Source organism: Schistocerca serialis, chromosome 3 (genome assembly GCF_023864345.2).
Source record: "Schistocerca serialis cubense isolate TAMUIC-IGC-003099 chromosome 3, iqSchSeri2.2, whole genome shotgun sequence".
Lineage (NCBI taxonomy): Eukaryota > Metazoa > Arthropoda > Insecta > Orthoptera > Acrididae > Schistocerca > Schistocerca serialis.
The window spans coordinates 257,413,237-257,424,771 of NC_064640.1; the positions used below are offsets into that span (position 1 = coordinate 257,413,237).

General features: G+C 42.9%; 1 pseudogene; it reads right to left on the minus strand.

The window, feature by feature from the left end:
* Window positions 1-631: 631 nt before the first annotated feature.
* Window positions 632-749, minus strand: LOC126472175 (5S ribosomal RNA; annotated as a pseudogene).
* Window positions 750-11,535: the final 10,786 nt, after the last annotated feature.

Genomic DNA, 11,535 nt, shown 5'->3' on the forward strand with positions numbered 1-11,535 from the left:
TCCTCCACACCGAACCAGAAGGTTCACCATAAATATGAGTCGAAGCCCGGTGTTTCAAATTAATTTATTTATTCCAATAGGCTGTAACTACCATTGTCATGTTGTCTGGGTATAATAAATAGAATTTTATCATTATTTTCTTAATTTTTTTGTATTTACATATTATGGCTATATGATGTGTCTATATGCATTGGTACTTACATATAGTTATTCTTCACTTCCATTTCACACCGGCGTCCACTGTCGCTTACTGAATTGCTGTCTATGGCTATGTCTGTATCTTAGCGAATTTGTGAAAGTTTGTTGGTCCTTTTTCACATCAGTGGATGCTGTTCAACGTGTTCAGCGTCTTTTAGTTTGAGACATGAGTTTCTCCTGGTGTATACAATTTTCAAACGACTTACGGGAATTCAGCCAGGTAATATTTACTGCACTCCGTCGTCAGGCCGCGAGTGGCCTACCGGGACCATCCGACCGCCGTGTCATCCTCAGGGGAGGATGCTGATAGGAGGGGCGTGGGGTCAGCACACCGCTCTCCCGGTCGTTATGATGGTATTCTTGACCGGAGCCGCTACTATTCGGTCGAGTACCTCCTCAGTTGGCATCACGAGGCTGAGTGCATCCCGAAAAATGGCAACAGCGCATGGCGGCCGGGATGGTCGCCCATCCAAGTGCCGACCACGCCCGACAGCGCTTAACTTCGATGATCTCACGGGAACCGGTGTATCCACTGTGGCAAGGCCGTTGCCAATTTTTACTGCGATCACCGGTATTTCGGCGGGAGTACACACCGCCATTCTCAAGGCACAAGCTGTTTGTGCCTTGAGAATGGGGCGGTGTACTCCCGCCGAAATATCGGCAGTAGCTGTAAATATTACCTGGCTGAATTCCCGTATGTTGTTTAAAAAGTTTTTCAGTTTCTATTTATATGGTAACGAATTTCTAACAGCACGTTTGACAGTTGCACTAACGCTGCTGTACAGTTACAAAGCTTTTATATATGGTTTATGAAGATATTTGATTAACGGTTTGATCTTTGCTGCCAATTTTATCTCAGGGGATGAAGTGTTTTTTTTATGTGTCTGTTTAACCATTATAGGTACATTTTAAGTTTGAAGTCAGTTTGTTCGTTTAGTATGTTCTGTGGTTGCTTAGATGTGTACATATGTATTTCCGTTTCTTCAAGGACGTTCGTCGTTAGTCCCTTTGGTATTATGTGCAGGATTTTCATTCTATAGCTTCTGCTTTGAAGTTCTCGGATTCTAAGTTTTCGAAAAAAGTAAAAACATTGCTCTCGTAATCTCGAGTTTGCTCTCGATATCTAATGCCCTCTTTGACCAATGCAAAATTTTTCACAATTTTTATAATCGATTTTATGTGCGTCTGGGTTTGTGTGAACCGGTAATTTCGTTTTCTCTGAGTGGAGTCTTGATTTTAAGTTGTTGCTCGTTCGCTAGGCGAATTTTATTGTTGCGTTTTTAGTGATGCATTCGCTTTATTAGATATGTTTCCTAGATATTTCATGCTGTGGACCTAGACGAAGTAAATTAAAGTAGCTTCGTGGTGCATGGCATCAGAATTTATACCTAAGGCCACAACGAACTATACTGCGCAACACAATTAAAGGATATCACTTTTTTTGAAACCCGTTATTATCTCCCACTGCGACGCATAAGTGTGAAATATGGCTCTAAGGTGCCTACAACTTTCCTTTGAAATGGTGCAAAAGCATGGTACCCTGCGACCTCACCCTCGGGTTCGGCGATGCTTCAAACAGCAAGGTGGCGACACGTCCAAAAAATAGGCCAGAGCTCGGAAGTTCATGTGAGGTGTAAGATGGGTTAATGATGTCACATTCGCACCAAATTTCACCACAAATCTTCCCAACGGCAAAGGTGGGCTAGTCACGGGATATGAAGGTCGTCACATCCCCTCTTATCCACATTTTATCCCTTGTTTTGACGACGCGGTCAGAACCACGACGCCCAGCGTTCAAATCACGCGGTTTTCTTATGGACGGCACACGAAGAGGCGTTAGGGGGCATAAAGGGCCTCAATGAAACCATCCCTTCCCTCAGGGCTTTGATGCCCACAAATCAGCCGGCCGGAGTGGCCGTACGGTTCTAGGCGCTACAGTCTGGAACCACGTGACCGCTACGGTCGCAGGTTCGAATCCTGCCACGGGCATGGATGTGTGTGATGTCTTTAGGTTAGTTAGGTTTAAGTAGTTCTAAGTTCTAGGGGACTGATGACCACTGCAGTTAAGTCCCATAGTGCTCAGAGCCATTGGAACCATTTTTTTTATTTTTTATTTATTTATTTTTTTGCCCACAAATCTGGCAGTCGAAAACGACAGTTCGAAGTACGATGAGCAACAGGACGAAGTTGTTGACAACCTTTGATACCGTAACCAGACTTTATGTGACTGGAGATTACTGTGTACTTTTTATGAACATTTTCTTTATAAATTTACAGTTGTTCAAAAGAAAAAAGTATTTTGCATGCTGCACATTTCTTTATAATTTTCTTAAATTTTTGAACGACTTTAATAATATTTTAGTAATAAGAATAGAGCAATTACCAAATATGATTAAGTTCAGAGCAGCCTAATATTGAATATAAAGCTCTTTGGAGGACTATATAAGCCTACGTTAGCGTACCGTTAAGGTACCACCGTTATTACCATTACTGCTTCGACTACAGTTACGATTAGTACTGATACTTGTCAAATGTACGTACTCGTGTGAGCCATTTATGTCTTGTGAAGTGAATTTTGTGAAAATATATTGCAGAAAGCATTTCATGGTATTCTCGTGTTCTGAGTAATTGGGAAACTTTATATTTGGAGACAGTGTCTCTACCCCAAACAAGTGCTCAATTACAAAAATGAATTAATTCAATAAAATTCCAGGCTAAAAGAACTAAAGCAAACGATAAAGACAGTTCCAAATCAGGAAGTTTTTTTCTGAATAATAATTCGCAAGGAAAAGTCAGACACGTACGTGGCATTATATGAATGTGCGGTGTCTGTTCTTTTGGACATGTACCATGCATTCTTGAAAGTTGACTTGTAGCGACTGCAAGGGTATAATATCTCTGACCATTGACATAAACATTTCGATATAAGTACGAAACAAGCCCATCCAAGTTATTTAGTGTGAAAAGCAAGAACTTTTCCACAGTAGACTTTAAATAGAACTGTGTCTTTTAACTAAGTAGTTAGCGAAATAACGCATGCTCTACCAATACCAACTGTATTAACATACGTAAATATGTGCAGTGAACAGGAAAGCAAACGACATAGTTTTCTCACTCAGATTATATACTGATGCCATTTACAGAAGAAAGTGTCAGTTCTTTAAGAAAGTGAGCCACTTCCTGCTATAATAATAGATCTAAATTGTATCCCTGAGATCCCAGTGAAGTGGGGTGGAATAAACAAACATTATGTTCATTTAGCCAAGCAGGGAGCGGTTTCAACACTTCTGACACCCCTCGACGATTCAACCCTGCTCTAATGACATCATGGACCAAGAACCCCATTGAAAGTGTTGCATCCTCTTGGGGTGTAGCGCGACCGCAATATTTGCTCCGGTGTACTGGGTGGAAGCACAAGAGACTCTTCAAAACCAATCGACGAAATCTGAGAGTGATCCTAAGCAGTGGGGAATGCTTATGCATTTTCAGCCCTCCTGATCCATTCCCCCCTGTGGTGTGATCCTAGAGGGGTTTGACATTGACACATTCGTGAATAAAACGGCAATTGGTCCCTCTGTGACCATCCAGTTCGGTAAAAACCTCAGTGGCTCTCCCACCCATCTTCGTTGAGCACCTTCAAAATGTATCTGTGACGAGAGACCTAAGGCGCCTGCAAGCAGGCTACGCTGCGCGAGCTAATAGGCGAGCCAGAATTTGAGGGGTGTCTAACAGGTTGCCTGCCTGCAAGCACTTAGGACTTCCTCACTGAATGTCTCTGTTCAGGTACATTTTGAAATGCTCAACAAAGGCGAGTGGGTGGTACTGAGGATGTTGCCAAACTATGATCACGCCACAGGAGGATGCAAAACAGGAGGACTGAAAAAGGATAAGCGCCCTTTCCTGTTTCGGCTCACGTTCAAATTTCGTCGAACGGTTTTGACTGGTCCGTAGTGGTTCAATCATGTACACAAGAGCAAAAATTATGGTCACACTGCACTTCAAAGGTGTGCATTCATGTTTAATGGGATTACTGGCGCGCGAAGTCCTTAGAGAAAGGAAGAATTATCCAGGGGCTATTAGCAGTGTCGGAGGTTGCCAAGAACTTCGCCCTGTTGATACTAAAATGTAGACTTTCACGGCCGGAAATATCATGTCCATTATAATTATCCGGGCTGTTATGCCGTGGTCGGTTGACGAATTCTGTGTCGATTCCCAACGTTTCGTCTCCGACTGCGGGAGACATCTTCAAGGGGGTCCGTAGCTCAATGGAAGGTCCAACACACCCACTGGCTCGCTACTGACTGCCGCTAAATTCCGTGTCCGCGCGCTCCCACGCCGCGTCCTGTTGCTCATCACGTTTCGAACGTCGTTTTCGATGGCGAAATGGGTGGATATCAACGCTCCAAGGAAAGGTGTGGTTTCAAATGGTTCAAATGGCTCTGAGCACTATGGGACTCAACATCTGAGGTCATCAGTCCCCTGGAACTTAGAACTACCTAAACCTAACTAACCTAAGGACATCACACACATCCACGCCCGAGGCAGGCTTCGAACCTGCGACCGTAGCAGTCGCGCGGTTCCTGACTATAGCGCCTAGAACCGCTCGGCCATCCCGGCCGGCAAAGGTGTGGTTTCATTGACACCCTTTATAACAGCCCCTAAGGCCTCTTCGTGTCGATTCTGAGAGCCAGTGAGTCTGAAATGTTTTCCTCGGCCGCCCGTAAGAAAACAGCGTCATTTCGACGCTGGGTGTCACGGTTCTGTCGCGTGTGTCGGCGCCTTGTTGTTTGAAGTGTCGCGGAGCCAGATTGTGTCATCACAGAGCGCCACGCTTTTGCAGCATTACGGAGGAAGGTCGTAGGCATCTTTGAGTCAAATTTCAAACTTATACGTCGCAATGGCAGACAATTTCGAGGAAGTGATCCTTTAATTCCGTTGCGCATTATATTTTTTGCACATTTACGCACAATATACGTTGAAAATAGATTGACAGTGTCTATTCCATGGTTCGACAGTCTTAATCCCGTGAGATCGTATTTAAATACCCTATTGGTTGCTGTTAAATCAGTTCAGTTATGTGTTAGATAGTACAATTACTTTACATATCAGCTAGTATGATTGTTCGAATGGTAAATCTCAAAACAGACTTCTAAATGTAGAGCAACTCCACACTTTTTACACTGCCATGCACTTTCACTTCTTTTTCCTCTTGAAGGAAGGAGATCATGGCCATTAGAGACGGATTTTTGTCTTGAGTAGCATGCAATACCCCACTTTATGTGACAGAGCTTAACAGAAAAAATTTTGAAGTAAAATATTCGGGTATGAGCCTCATTTTTTCAGTTTTATCATTTTTATTACCCATGGATTGCAAAAAAACATGAAATAACAATGAATGTCTCTCCACTCATTGTTTCACGGAAAGTGGGTGTCTCCAAATAGCTGTGTTTGCTCCACAATAATTGTATTCTAGATTTTTCGCACTTGTAACTTCAGGACAACTAATGCAAAATATGACGAAATCTCATTCGGCGTAGTTTCACACTGCTTATTAACACCTTTTATTTTGTTCTGTCTTCATTGTTCAATTGTTTTCTCGTCAGAAATTAAATGGTTCAAATGACTCTGAGCACTATGGGACTTAACATCTGAGGTCATCAGTCCCCTAGAACTTATAACTACTTAAACCTAACTAACCTAAGGACATCACACACATCCATGTCCGAGGCAGGATTCGAACCTGTGACCGTAGCGGTCGCGCGGTTCCAGACTGAAGCGCCGAGAACCGCTCGGCCACTTCGGCCGGCCTCATCACAAATTAGTCCGAACCATGGCCCATATAACTTATCCTAAAAAATATATACAGTTGTTGAGGTGCTGGCTATGATTTGTATCTGTTTAACAGATTTTTACAAACCTCACCGTAAACATTGATGGGAAAGGTAGCAGGGTTATTATCAAAATTTTTTTTGCCGTCCAATTCATTAATCTGCATCGAAATACGAACGCGTTTTGAACGGGCCTCTGCACGTTCATCATTATCTCAACTTTCATCAGCATTTTCAGAACTAGATTCACTTTAACTAGTGCTTGCTGTTCTTCAGACTTTGAATCGCTCAAAGGCAATTGGCTTACTTCAGTATCACTGTGGGGAACATTATCAACAAGCTTCTGTAAACTCTCCTTACCATCACCACGAACTACTCACTTCGCCGTGTTGGCTGTTTACTAAGATATGCTACTATGCGACACACATGGCCTGTGCTTCGTTTTAGAATACATTTAAGAGACATCTGTGAGCTATAAGTGCAGTTCCACGCATTCATACAGTATAGTGAAGTACGCTCTTGCGAACTGAGCTCGTCGTATGATTTACACACCTTAACAGCTTCATGCGGGTACAGCTTGTATTTGATGAGAATCGATTAAGTTACTGGCGTTTACATATGTTGTTGCTTTTGTGGTCTTTAGCCCTGAGACTGGTTTGATGCAGCTCTCCATGCTACTCTGTCATGTGCAAGCTTCTTCATCTACCAGTACTTACTGCAACCTTCGTCCTTCTGAATCTGCTTAGTGTATTCATCTCTTGGTCTCCCTCTATGATTTTTACCCTCCATACTGCTAAATTTGTGATCCCTTGATGCCTCAAAACATGCCCTACCAACCGGTCCATTCTTCTTGTCAAGTTGTGCCACAAACTCCTCTTCTCCCCAATCCTATTCAATACCTCCTCATTTACATATGGGGTGACACGAATTCTGTGTATAGAGGGTGGTCCTTTGATAGTGACCGGGCCAAATATCTCACGAAATAAGTATCAAACGAAAAAACTACAAAGAACGAAACTCGTCTAGCTTGAAGGGGGAAACCAGATGGCGCTAGATGGCGCTGCCATAGGTAAAACGGATACCAACTGCTTTTTTTAAAAATAGGAACCCCCATTTTTTATTACATATTTGTGTAGTACGTAAAGAAATATGAATGTTTTAGTTGGACCACTTTTTTCGCTTTGTGATAGATGGCGCTGTAATAGTCGCAAACGTATAAGTACGTTGTATCACGTAACATTCCGCCAGTGCGGACGGTATCTGCTTCGTGATACATTGCCCGTGTTAAAATGGACCGTTTACCAATTGCGGAAAAGGTCGATACCTTGTTGATGTGTGGCTATTGTGATCAAAATGCCCAACGGGCGTGTGCTATGTATGCTGCTCGGTATCCTGGACGACATCATTCAAGTGTCTGGACCGTTCACCGGATAGTTACGTTATTTAAGGGAACAGGAAGTGTTCAGCCATATGTGAAACGTCAACAACGACCTGCAACAAATGATGATGCACATCAGTAGCAGACAAATTGCGCGAGAATCGGGAATCTCAGAAACGTCGGTGTTGAGAATGCTACATCAACAACGATTGCACCCGTACCATATTTCTATGTACCAGGAATTACATGGCGACGACTTTGAACGTCGTGTACAGTTCTGCCACTGGGCACAAGAGAAATTACGGGACAATGACAGATGTTTTGCACGCGTTCTATTTAGCGACGATGCGTTATTCACCAACAGCGGTAACATAAACCGGCATAATATGCACTATTGAGCAACAGAAAATCCACGATGGCTGCGACAAGTGGAACATCAGCGACCTTAGCGGGTTAATGTATGTTGCGGCGTTATGGGAGGAAGGATAATTGGCCCCCATTTCATCGATGGCAATATAAATGGTGCAATGTATGCTGATTTCCTTCGTAATGTTCTACCGATGTTACTACAAGATGTTTCACTGCATGACAGAATGGCGATGTACTTCCAACATGATAAATGTCCGGCACATAGCTCGCGTGCGGTTGAAGTGGTACTGAATAGCATATTTCATGACAGATGGATTGGTCGTCGAAGCACCGTACCATGGCCCGCACGTTCACCGGATCTGACGTTCCCGGATTTCTTTCTGTGGGGAAAGTCGAAGGATATTTGCCATCGTGATCCACCGACAACGCCTGACAACATGCGTCAGCGTATTGTCAATGCATGTGCGAACATTACCGAAGGCGAACTACTCGCTATTCAAATGGTTCAAATGGCTCTGAGCACTATGGGACTTAACATCTATGGTCATCAGTCCCCTAGAACTTAGAACTACTTAAACCTAACTAACCTAATGACATCACACACATCCATGCCCGAGGCAGGATTCGAACCTGCGACCGTAGCAGTCGCGCGGCTCCGGACTGAGCGCCTAGAACCGCTAGACCACCGCGGCCGGCTACTCGCTATTGAGAGGAATGTCGTTACACTTATTGCCCAATGCATTGAGGTTGACGGACATCATTTTGAGCATTTATTGCATTAATGTGGTATTTACAGGTAATCACGCTGTAACAGATGCGTTCTCAGAAATGATAAGTTTACAAAGGTACATGTATCACATTGAAACAACCGAAATAAAATGTTCGAACGTACCTACGTTCTGTATTTTAATTTAAAAAACCTACGTGTTACCAACTGTTCGTCTAAAATTGTGAGCCATATGTTTGTGACTATTACAGCGCCATCTATCACAAAGAGAAAAAAGTTTTCCAACTAAAACATTCATATTTCTTTACGTACTAAACGAATATGTAAATAAAAATCGGGGTTCCTATTTAAAAAACGCAGTTGATATTCGTTTGATCTATGGCAGCGCTATCTAGCGGGCCAACCATAGCGGCATCTGGTTTCCCCCTTCAAGCTAGACAAGTTTCGTTCTTTGTAGTTTTTTCGTTTGACGCTTATTTCGTGAGATATTTGGCCCGGTCACGATCAATGGACCACCCTGTGTATGCGGTGAATGTCGCTGCATTAAGAAGCACACAACAATCACAGCACACATAAGACGCATCATAACTATCAAAATATTTCACTGAATGTGGTGATGCAATTGTTAAGATACAGAACTCATAGCCTCACTTCGTACTACACGTGCGACAATCATAGATTGGTTTTCCGCGATTTCCGTAGGTCATTTGTGAAAAATACTGTGATCTTTCCTTCAGGACCATAACTAGCTTCTCCTCGCCCTTTCTCTGTCATCTAGGGGGCAAGGTGGTGCTCTGGTTAAGGCAGGCACTGGACTCGCGTTTGGGAGAAGTAGGGCTAAATCTCCATCCACCATTCTGATTTACATTTCCGTGATTTCCCAAAGTCGCTTACGATTAGTGACGGGATAATTTCTTTGAAAAGGACGCTTCCGATTTTCCGCTCCATATTTGTCCTCTCCGAGCCTGTGCTCCTTTTCTAATGGCCTCATCATCGACGGAACGTTAAATTCTAAGCAGCCTTTACTTCCCGACACAGTCTAACTCAGCTAGTGTTCCGTCTCTGTCGAACTTAAAGGTCTTCGGGTTGTTAAGTTTACAACTTCCTTTTTCAAAACGTTTCTTTCATAAAGAGGATTTTATAATTGGGGTCGGAAACAATCATAAAGAATACTCAGTTAAGAACATAATAACTGATAGTACCTTCCAATACTTCTTCGTGGGCGTTTTCAGGCGATCTTACGTTTTTTTAAAGAATTTTATCTCACGAAAAATTCATTTTGAATCCTCCTCATATCCGGCGGTTAGGGAGCTCGTCCTAATATGTTTGTTTGCATGGGCATCTTCCACAGGTTTCCCGGTCTTAAGCTTACTGCAGTTAATGAAAGAGAGTTTTACACCAGACGCGTTTCGCTTTTATTTACTTATAGCTGCAGTTCTGTTTCCAAGAGGGTGGTGAAGTGCAAAGAACATTAATGCAGCGTAAGAGAAGGTGCAAAAAGGCAAAAGACTCCCAAGTATATGCGTACAACGACGTTTCTTTCGACTTCAACATCCGCTAATAAAGAAGGAAAACGCAGAATGTGTGAACAAGAGTCGGAAACATCGTAAGTAAATTGCACGTCAGCTTTATATGGAAATACCGTTTTTAATCTTTATCAACCAAAATGTACAAACATATGCGTCCATATTTCCAGACTGACCACAGAAGATGCTTTGTAAATAAAAGCGAAACGAGTGTGCTGTAAAATTCCCTTTCATTAACTGCAGTAAGCTTAAGACGGAGAAAACAATAATGACTGGCTTTCTAGCTCGGTTTCATTATTACTGAATTCAGTTATGATTCTGCAACCAACAAGAAAAACCGAGCGAGGTGGCGCAGTGGTTAGCACTCGGGACTCGCATTCGGGAGGATGACGGTTCCTGATTTAGGTTTTCCGTGATTTCCCTAAATCTCTTCAGACAATTGCCGGGATGGTTCCTTTGAAAGGGCATGGCCGATTTCCTTCCCCACTGATCCGATGGGACCGATGACCTCGCTGTTTGGCTCCCTTCCCCAAACCAGCGAACAAACCAACCAACAAGAAAATGGTGGTTCTTAGACTATAAGATGGATGATCAAGTATTATGCCTCGGATTTTTTGAAATGACTCGACTGCATGCACATATTACTGTGAACGAAGCTTCCGATGTCTCCGTTAGCCGCATGCCCCGTCAGTCCAAAAATTTTCAAGACTGTATTAATAAAAAGTATAGAAAAGTTAAGGTTGGGGCTTTAATGCTTCAGGTGTTCTGCACAGTCTCATCTACCCGTACCCGCTCCTCCACTTAAATACAAAGCAGGGAACGTTCATACAACAATGTGAAACTGTCAGAAAAGTCGTTTGGGGTGTTGTTGAAGTCGCTGCCTTGAATGTCGATTATGTCGTCAAAGCATTGAGTCTTCCTGTGAGTTTTTGCACTTTTTCGTTTCATATTGATAACACTAAGTTTCATCATCCTTGATGATTTTTTCCAGAAAAGAATAGTCCGCGTTTTGCATTTCAATCAAGTTGCGGCAGGTGTTCACGCTTCTTTGTTTTTGTTCGGGAATCAAGGTGTGCGGGACAAACCTTGCACACACTCTGCTATTCTTCAAAAAATTCTGGAGACTGTCTTGAACAGCTGATTTAGAGATATGCTCCACTGTGGTTTGTGACTCAACAACGTTGACACAGTACGGCCGCACACTCACTACTTACTATCTGCTCATAACTGCCTGTGAGGTGTGGCGCCGTATAGCGATCCTGCCTTGGAGGCGGTTTAGTGGGAGATGTGTCTCAGAGCTGGATAGTGACAGATGGTGACGCGAGACTGGACGCGCACGTAGTTTATGTATCAGCCGATGGAGGACAATATTGGATAGGGGGACTGTGATTTTAGTTTCGATTGTGGCCACTAGAGTGCACTAAAGTAATTGAATGTTTTTCATAAACTGTTCTAGTATTTTCATAAAGTGTTATTATGTCTTTTTGTGTATGTAAAATGTTATAAATG